This window comes from Cygnus olor, chromosome 3 (genome assembly GCF_009769625.2).
Source record: "Cygnus olor isolate bCygOlo1 chromosome 3, bCygOlo1.pri.v2, whole genome shotgun sequence".
Lineage (NCBI taxonomy): Eukaryota > Metazoa > Chordata > Aves > Anseriformes > Anatidae > Cygnus > Cygnus olor.
This window is the reverse complement of record NC_049171.1, coordinates 78,205,109-78,214,556: the sequence shown is the minus strand read 5'-3', so window position 1 is coordinate 78,214,556 and position 9,448 is coordinate 78,205,109.

Genomic DNA, 9,448 nt, shown 5'->3' with positions numbered 1-9,448 from the left:
GAGGTACAGAGGCAGCTCGGGAGCTCCTGGTTTTGGGGCCCTCTTTCTGCCCGGCTGGGTTAGCAGACAGCTCTGAGCACCAGGCGGGTAGGGGGCTTGGCAGAAGCCCTGTCTCACGACTAAAGGACGGGATCGCCACCTGCCTCCCAGCTGAGCTTCAGTTGCGTGGTCCTTAGGGGCTTTTGGGACTTCATCTTGGCCAGACCTCCAGCTGGTGACGCAGTGCATCCCTTCCGAGGGCTTCTCTCTGTGCTACCATGCCGGCAGAAATGCCTCACATAGGTATTGCTCACAGTCTGAGGTTTTTAGGGTCCCGACGGCTGCGCCCCAGGCTCAGCCTGTGACTTGGGGTTGCTGGTTTTATTTAGGTCTGGGCAGCACCTGAGCCTGGCTCCCCTATGCCCAAACCAGCTCAGGTATGAAGTAAGAGACAGGATGGGTGAGAAAAACACTCATGACTGGCAGTCATCACATTGGTTTTCTTTATCCCTTATTTTTAGGTAGCTGCTGTGAAAATCGGCAGACTTTTCTACTTATTGAGGGTGGGGCTTGATACTTAATTTGTCTTGCTTTATAGGATAGAAATACCCCAAAATATGGTACTGAAAGATGGTTTATTTTGCTCGTTTACAAAGAAGTTATTTTTCCTGTTCTTACCTGTTGGGAGGAGACAATGTACTGAGTACTTTGCTTTGAGTTTGGAATGGATCCGGTAACGTCAGATTTGCTTTTCTTCTTGCTGTGGGTCTGTGGCTTGGATAACAGACGGCTCCTTCCAAAGCTTCCTTTTTGGGGTTAAAACAAAACAGCACGAGCAAAGGAGGACTTTGAGAGGTTCCCATATCATTGTTACTGAACCAATAAATGTCTGCAGCGATAATAGCTGTAGTGGGACTGAATAGGCTTTTGTGTTTTACTGACTTGTAAGGACGCTTGCCTTGAGGTGCAGTAATTGCTTTTCTACTCGAAGTGGATTTTAGCCATTCAGATGGAGAACTGCATTTGTGTCTTAAGCGGTGTTTGCAAGTGAGGAAAAATGATTTATTTTTTTTTTTTAAATTATTTTCAGCAAAATGACTTTTTAATAATAAGCATAGAAGTGCCATTGTATCACTTTTTGGCAGCGCTGTTTTGCCACTGTAGGATGATTAGTGAGGTATTCTGCAGATGGTTAAAGTTCCCAAAAAGGAGGATGCTTGTGTTATTGTAGCTGCACTGTACAATTTGTCAGATGTGAGTGAGAGTATACAAAAGAAGGGGGTTGGTAACTTTCAAGCCTGGAAAATTTGTGAAAGAGAGTGTGTCCTTTTGACCTTCTCACAGCTTTTAGTCTAGGAGAGCCCTCTAGCAAACTCTTCATCAGTTCTTCATGAGAATTTGGGAAGAATAAATTAAGGTACTCCAGGTGCAGAAGCTGTGTTGCCATCCCTTCCTTCCTGTAGAAGAATGCTGACTTCCTGTGTACTTATTTCTAAAGATAGTAAGGAGAGAAAATGGCAAAATTCACTTGGTGTTTTGCAGGCGTCTTCTTATGCAAGGGTGGAGTTGCAAGAGGTACAGGCCTGCAGCAATTTGGCAGCAGCAGCTGCTTGGTTCTTACTAGGTATAGAAGAGCCCGTTTCTGCCACAGTCCTGGCATTTTTAAGGTTGATGGAGACCAACTTATGCCCCAAAGCAATTGGCATCGGTTTGATTGCTTCCTGCTGAGGTTAGATTCAGAACTGCTTCCCAGAGGGAAATGTTCCACAGATCTCCTGCCCTCTATTAGATGTCATTTATGGAGGATGCCACAGATTCTGGGCCATCTCTTTCCAGATGTAACATCTTCTCAACTCTTCCCCCACAGCCAGAGGAGAGGAGTCTTTCTGCTGATAGCTGACAGAGAGGAGAGGATTTGGAAAGCAAGCAAAGAGTAAAAGGAGAGGGAAGCCAGGGACATGTCCCCTGTTAATTCATGCAGCAGCTGAGTTTTGGGTTAAGTTCAGGCAGCCCTTGCTTTATTTCTCTAGCCCCTGCTTGAAGGGCTGGTTCTGCAGACATTCACAGAGCTGTGCTGGGGCTTCTCGGGAACAGGCACAAAGCTGAGCATCACTGTCCTAAGGATGAGGGCCATGGGCTGCTTCTGCTGTCGGAAAGGAGAGAAGGAAAAGAGCAGGAAAGGAGGCTCGGGATGCAATCACACTATTAGCAGGGTTCTCTGTTGATGAGCTGACCTTATTAACAATCTGGTTTCGGGTAGGAAATCAGCAGCTTAAAAAAAGAAAGAAGCTTCTGGTAAGCAGAAAGCAGAGCAGCTTTGAAAACCAGACTGTTTCTGGTTCTCAGTGCATCTTAAACATCCGTTGCTTTATTTGTTGTATTGCAAACACCTGGAAACCTCTTTTGGTCACAGACCTCCGTCGTGTGCTGCGGTGTGAACTGTGAGCGGGCACTCACTGTCCTAGCACGCTACCAGGTGTGAGAGACAGTGGGTGGGAGAAGCAACAACATTGCAGGGAGAAGAGGCTGGTTTATGTTCAGTTTTTCATGCCAGTTTTAGAGCAGCTTGTGGGAGTTCCCTTCAGTAACCTCAGGGAATAGTATTGCTGGGTTTGTTTTTTTTTTTTTTTGTTAATTTCCCGGGAAAAGAAGTGAAAAGTAAATGCCAATGTTACAAAATAATCAAATTTTCATGTTATGACACAAACGGAAAAATCCATAAAAACGAATTTGATCAACTGCTGCCATGGGGTGAATTACATGGCCTGCGCGAGTGAAGCCTCAGCTTTATCGGATAGTGCATTAACTCACGGAGGGAAAGCTGACTCAGTCGCTGTCAGCCCAAAAGGGAAAGTACCCATCCTTGCTCATCGCTTGATGAAAAGCACTAGAGCAAACAGATGCTGATTCTAGCCTGGTTATAAAAAAAAAAAAAAAAGTTGTCTGTCCCAACAAAGTGACTGCTGCTTGTTCCTGCCAACGGGGCACAGCGATGCAACTGATTCTCAGCACCCGCTGTTGGGAGGAAAGCTCAGAGCTTTCATTTGGCTTCGCTCCTGGATCTGCTGCAGGTCACTTGTGTTGCCTAGGCTGTGCTTTCTGTGGCCCTTGCACAGACAAGAGACTTCCCTAGAAAGGACTTGCGAGGTTTGCACAATGTGCTCCATGGGTTCCCAGCTAAAACAAGCTTCTTTTTTGTTTTGTTTTGTGCTAGAGGTGAGCAGTACGGCATCCCTGCATTTATTCACCATATCCCAAGTGATTATCAGAGAATGTGTAGACTGACAGCCTAATTCCTGCCCCTTTTGTCCTCCCACTAGCTGTGCGTGAAACTTGCTGTTCTCTTAATGTGCGTTTTACTTTCTTTTCTAAGGCTTGTCGAGACCGCTGGGTGTTTTCAGGAGATGGCTATGCAAATGTGTGCTGCCAGTACCTGATTTCTTTCGAACTGACATTTTAAAGTATGTTCATTAATGGTTTCATAACCCAAGCCCATAACAGGGAGAGCCTAGAGTGTGTGCCTCCTGGTAGCACATCCAAAAGAAATGTGCGTCTAAGAAACCTGTTATTAGCAGCTCGTATTTTGTTTGTGCAGTGACATCTAAGAGACTTCCTAAGCTGCTTATTTTTCCCTTGCTGTAAAGGCAGATTTCTTACTGCAGCAAGGGGCAAATCTGTTCTTCAGATCTCAGCCTGTGCTGTATTGTCTGGGTGAGGAGAAATACTTCTGTTCCTGAACCATGGAAACTTCACCAGCTGGAAATCTCCTTTGACCCACACACTCTCTCCCTGCAATACCTAAGGATTATCATCTCTCACAGTCTTCCTGCCCTCGCTTTTGCCTTAAGCTGCTGTTACTGTAGGAGCATCACCAGATCTTTCGCTTCTCACCTATTAGCAAGGGGACTGAGCCCCAGCAGCTCTTGTTTGAGGGGAGACTGAGCACACATGAGTTGGGAAAATCCATTAGTGTGGATGGTGAGAAATGGTAGCGTTGAACTTCCAATGTCTTGAAGTTTCCATTTGTTCTTTCTGGGTAAGTATAATGGTATTATAGCTGGGCCATGTGTCCACAGAGCATGGACAAATTACATTAAATGGTTCCTCCTAGCACTCCTTCATTCCTGGTTTTGGAGATGAATATATAACAATGTTGTCTTAACACAGAGGCAGTATCTGGAAAATGGTTCAACCTCTACACGTGGGTCCAGGGTCTTGAGAAGCAGTTGTACGTGCATCTTTTTCCCTGCCACACTGTAGTAGTGGTAATGTTTAGAATTAACTTCTGCACACGATTCCCAGGGACTTCTGAGGGCGGAAACATGCCCTTAGAACTCATGGCACTTCTCATCTTCAAAGTGCATTATAATCATTAATACATTAATTAGGCATTCTCCCTTTCCTTCCTGCTAAGAAGGTTTATTAAGTGGAATGTATTTATTTTGGGCAGCTTCTACAAGCAATTGAATGAATAATTTTCCTAATAACGTTAATAGCCAAGACATGAAAGGGAACAGGGATGATGGGAAGAACAAGGGACAAAGGTAAATAAAGCTGCACTGTGAAAAGAGAGGAGCAATTTCATTCTAGATGTAATTCCACCTACCCCTGCAACTCCCACCTGGCATCTGTGCAGCCTTTGCTGCTTCTGTCTCCCCTAACCTCCATGTCATCGCACATCTATCCAACGTTTATGTCAGCACACACAGTTTCAAAAAAGGGGGTCATGTATGTCGGGGACCTGCAGGAAAGGAAAACGTAGAAATAGCTTGCAATTGCAAGGTGAAGAAAGTCTATTTGAATGTTTGAATTTACGTATGCTTACAGTGCCTAAAGTGTTTTTATGAGAACTAGCGTATAATCTAGCACATTATTTCACAGTGGGTGAGTTGCACGACTCAGGGTGTGGGGGAAGGTCATGAAAGAAGACCATGGCAGGTCACCTTTCTTTTCAGGTTGAAAATTTTAATCTAAAACAAATGAAATCTTGCTTTCCTTCCCCATCTTTACCCCACAAACATTATTACATCCTCAAAGCACATACAAATGCATGGTATATAGATATTACCATACATATGTTGGTTTTGCTCCTACTGTTATAGTACATGTTGGGGGAAGGACATAAAATGTTTGCTCTGAATAAGGGCATAACCCCACAAAAGTGGGGAGACCCTGTGATTTAGAGGTTTGAGTGCTGCACTGTGAGTTCAGTGATTTGTACATTGGGCAGTGCTCTGCTGGTTGCTAAATGATACCACCTCTGTCGTCTTCTTGTCCTGTTTATTTAGATTCAGAAGCTTATAAGGAGGAGGGACTACAAACTAGATTGTCTGGCTAGACCTCTTGTGTATCACATTACAGTCCATTGAGCTTGATAGTTACGGCCGTAGTGAGCCCAATAACCTGTGGGTAGCTGCAGCATGTCTTCCACCAAGCCCAGTTTTTGACATTAAGCTCTTCAGACCAGGAGGTGTGTTCTGAGTGGAGCTTCTCACCAGTGTTATTAAACCAACATCAACACCACGAAAAACAAGGGTGATATCAATAATTTTAATTAGAAAATCTATTAATATTTTATTGGTTAAGCTTGCAAAGACTTTAAAACTGTGAAGGCAGCTACTATATATAATCTGTAGCCTTCAGAATTATAAACTGAATTGCTGCAGAAAGGAAACTAAGAGATGTTTTTTTCGGTTCTGATATGCAAATACTTCTGTAGGGCAATAGACCAGGTATTTGAGTGTTCTTTAATGCAGTAGAGGAGGATGTAACAACAACAACAAAAAAATTTGACAAAAAAACATAGCTAGGAGCTGTACTCCAGCAAATGTAAATTTGCAGTTAGGCGCAAATAGTTACTGAGCTCCATAAAGCAATAAGGGAGTAAAATGCTACAGCTGGTGGCATCCAGGATAAATGTTATGAGTCTGATTGTAGATTTTTATTAAACAACATAAACAATCAGCCCTATTCTTATACATCTTAATTTCTAATTTAAAGTTCAAGTAGTATGCCTGTGCTGCTTTGATGGAGAGTGGCTTGCCAAATGGAGCATTTTTTTTTTTTGTAAGAGTTCTTTTGGCTAATGTGCATTTGACACTTTGACAGCTTCACTCAAACTCTGTCAGACCAAGAGGATGTTTGTCATCATCCTCTTTTACTGAAAAAGCTAAACTTGTCTGAAATCTTGAAGGAAAAAAATGCTGACTTAAAATTGTGTCAGGACAGGAATGGAAGGATCCTTTTTAACCACCTGCCTGGTTGTAACAGGAGCTCATCTCCTCCCTTCTGCACTTTTGGCTGTGTAGAGTTTGCTGCTGCCTTCCTGCCATCTGCAGAAGGAGTGGGGAAGACAAACAAATATGCTGAGAAGTGACCTGAGTCACTTGGAGGCACTCACAGCACCAGCAGGCAAACAAGATCGCACCTGATGTCCCGCAGGTGCAAGAGCTGAAAAGTCAGGCTTCAGTCCTGGCTACCTGATTGCCTTGGCTGTGGGTGCAGCCTTCACTTCAGCCCTTATTGCCCTAGCACCACAGATGCTGCCAACACAGCTACCTTGGTTAAAGCTGGCCAAAGCATAGCCAGAAGTGCTGCAGCCATATTTCTGATGGCAGAGCATACTTTGGCTTTAAAACCTGGCCATGGGCATGAGAACAAATTCTCTTTCTTGCAGTGACATGGGAGTGTTCAGACTGTGCAGCAGAGTGAGGGGGGGAAAAAAAGAGTGAAAAGGAAAAAAAGGAGTGAAATGAAGTTTGTGGTTGTAGGGCTTGTTATGCAGTTTCTTCTCTGTAGCTAGGACTGAGCTTTCTACCTGGTTCAGTGAATGAGAAGAAAATGAGCCACTGAGGCTTCCTTACTTAAAGGTGCAATGATAACACTGTGTTGTTTGGGAACCAGATAGATTGGGAATCCATCCTTTTGAGTCAGTCATAAAATGAAACTTGTAGAGATTGAAATGCAAGTATGTTTCTGGGTTTTGTTTTGAAGCCAGTAGGAAATGTTCAAGTCAAAAGCACACAAAGAGAGCAGAAGTAGAAATTCCCAGTGCAGCCCAGTTCAAAGCAAGGCCTGCCCTGCTGTTCCTTTTTCTAGTATTTCAAGAATGCTTTTATTTTATTGGTATGAGAGACAGCTGGGATGGGAATTGCAGTGTAGTGTGGGACAGGTTAAAACAAAAAGGCTGTTCAGGGGTAGCCCCTTTTTCCTGTTCTTTTAGAGCCGATGCAGAATGCAGGTGAGTAACAGAGAGACTAATTTCTTGCAGCTGACAGATGTTAGCTGGAGTTGTGGTTTCCAGAGCTTTGAAAAGCAGGTCTTGAAGGCTGCATGGCATGCGTTACAGTGTGGGTGGTTCCACTCTCTTTGCCCTGGATTCCCGCAGGATGTGCTGCTCTTCCCTGTCAAGATGTTTAGCACTGGACAGGAGCCCTACTCAGCTGTGGCCTGTTAGCAACTGCAGCGTGAGCTGGGATACAGTGAGTGTGGGCTCCTTGTGTTGTGGCCTTATACAAGGTAATGTCTTTTGTTGATCTTTGATCAAAGCTTGAGATGGTTTTGTGCTCAGCTTTTGTGGACACCTTGATTCATGAGCCTTCATCTTGTCCTGGTTCTGCTCTTTGGTGCTGGGCATGGTCTTCTCTGGCAGGCCGCTTATCTTCCCTGCGAAGGGCTGTATCCCAGCATCTGCAGTATTTCACCCCTTCGTGCACTTCCTCTGTTTGCATACCGATTACAGAAATAATTTTTGCCTGCTGTACAACATTCCTTGGGTTCCAGAAATGCAGGCTATTGTGTTTGTTAAAGAAAAGAAAAGCTGTAGCTTGGTATTTCCTGTGAAATACTCCTCAGTAAGATGTGGTAACTGTGTCAATAACTCTCAGGTTCCTGAGATGTTAAACTGAGAAATCAATGTGGTGCGTCAGGATACTTGAGGGGAAGGCGGGCTCTATAGCAGACCACTGAGCAGCTTAACCTGCTCTGAATGTCCCGCATCTTTTCAACTTGTGTTTTCAATGCACATCTTCTGAAATGCCCTCACCTTCTTTGATTCCAGTGACAACAGTTTCCAGGGGTCTCTTGCAGCAGCATGAAAAACATAAGCCCTTCCGCTTGTCAGTTTGGTGACTGCTTTTCTTGCACATGCCAGCTGCATGAAGCCATGCTACTGTGATGATCATTTTGCTCCTCCTGTTGGGTTGGGTTTTTCTGCATCTAAGTATTGAACAAATGGACTAATCCACGTTTTGGAGGCCAAGAGATTTTCAACATCTGCAAGAACCCTGCCCTACCCTAACAGAGGGAGGGTAATGGACCCCAACAGTTTGATGCCATATGGTTTTGGCTGATTTATGGCTTTAATCATTTCCTTTTGGCAAGGGAATATTCAGCTCTGTGCTTTCCCTACAGGAACTGACTCATGGAAATGGAGTTTTCCCCCAGTGTGCTGGGAGAGTGAATCTCTGTGTGTGAGGAAGCCAATAAGCTAATGTGCAGATGAAGATTTCTAAATGTGGGGGAAAACCCATATTTGGTTATTTTAAATAAAGTTCATTTTATACATCAGCCAATTGCAGGTTCATCTATTCTATATCAGATATTACTCCGCCTCATTGCTCACAAATTGCATAACTGGTGACCTGAATGTTGGTGCTGTACAGAGGTGCATGCTGGCTGGTAGTGGATAGAGCTGATCAGATACATGATGATAACCCTGATGTAACCATACGAGCTGTGGCCTAGCTGACAGGTCTGTGCAGATCATGTGTCCTGTGTTGATGAAACATCATGGCCTTCAGCATTATCATCATCTAGGCTCGAACCTGCAATTTATGGATCTGAAAGCACAAACCACTGTGAGCTGGAGGCTCAGACAGGCAAGCACGTAGTGACTAAATACAAGGCAAAGTGTATTTACTCAAGCCTCAATGAAAATGATTTAAGCAAATACATTTTATCTCACTTTTGTGATAGGCCAAGAGTGTATGCGGCCTGCCAGTGCAACTCAGTGGATATGCAGTGTCTTTACGAGCTATAGCAACTCATGTATCTGAACTGGGAGCTGAGAGGCCCATCCTTGTTATCGCAAGACTGAATTGTCTGCATACTATCTGTGATCCAGCCACAAGAAGGAGAGAGCGCTGCAGTAGGGTGTGCTTCAGGTTGTGTTTGCAGGAGATCTGGCTGATCACGGTAGAGCTCTCTGTGGGTGCTGGGATCTGTGTATTCTGGGTCCTCACAGGATGGGTGCCTCTGCAGTGTTAGAAGTGTCTTGGCAAACTAGATAGTGTCTCACCTGTACCATCAGAAAGGTTTTTCTTTCTGTGTTGTTTTCCTCTGTCCTAGGATTAAGTGCTGCAAATGATGGAGCATACTCAGTATCCTCAGGAAGTTATTTCCCACCATTGAAGGCTAATGTAATGGAAATTTTTCTTTGATCTTCAGCCTGACTTTCGCTGGATCAATT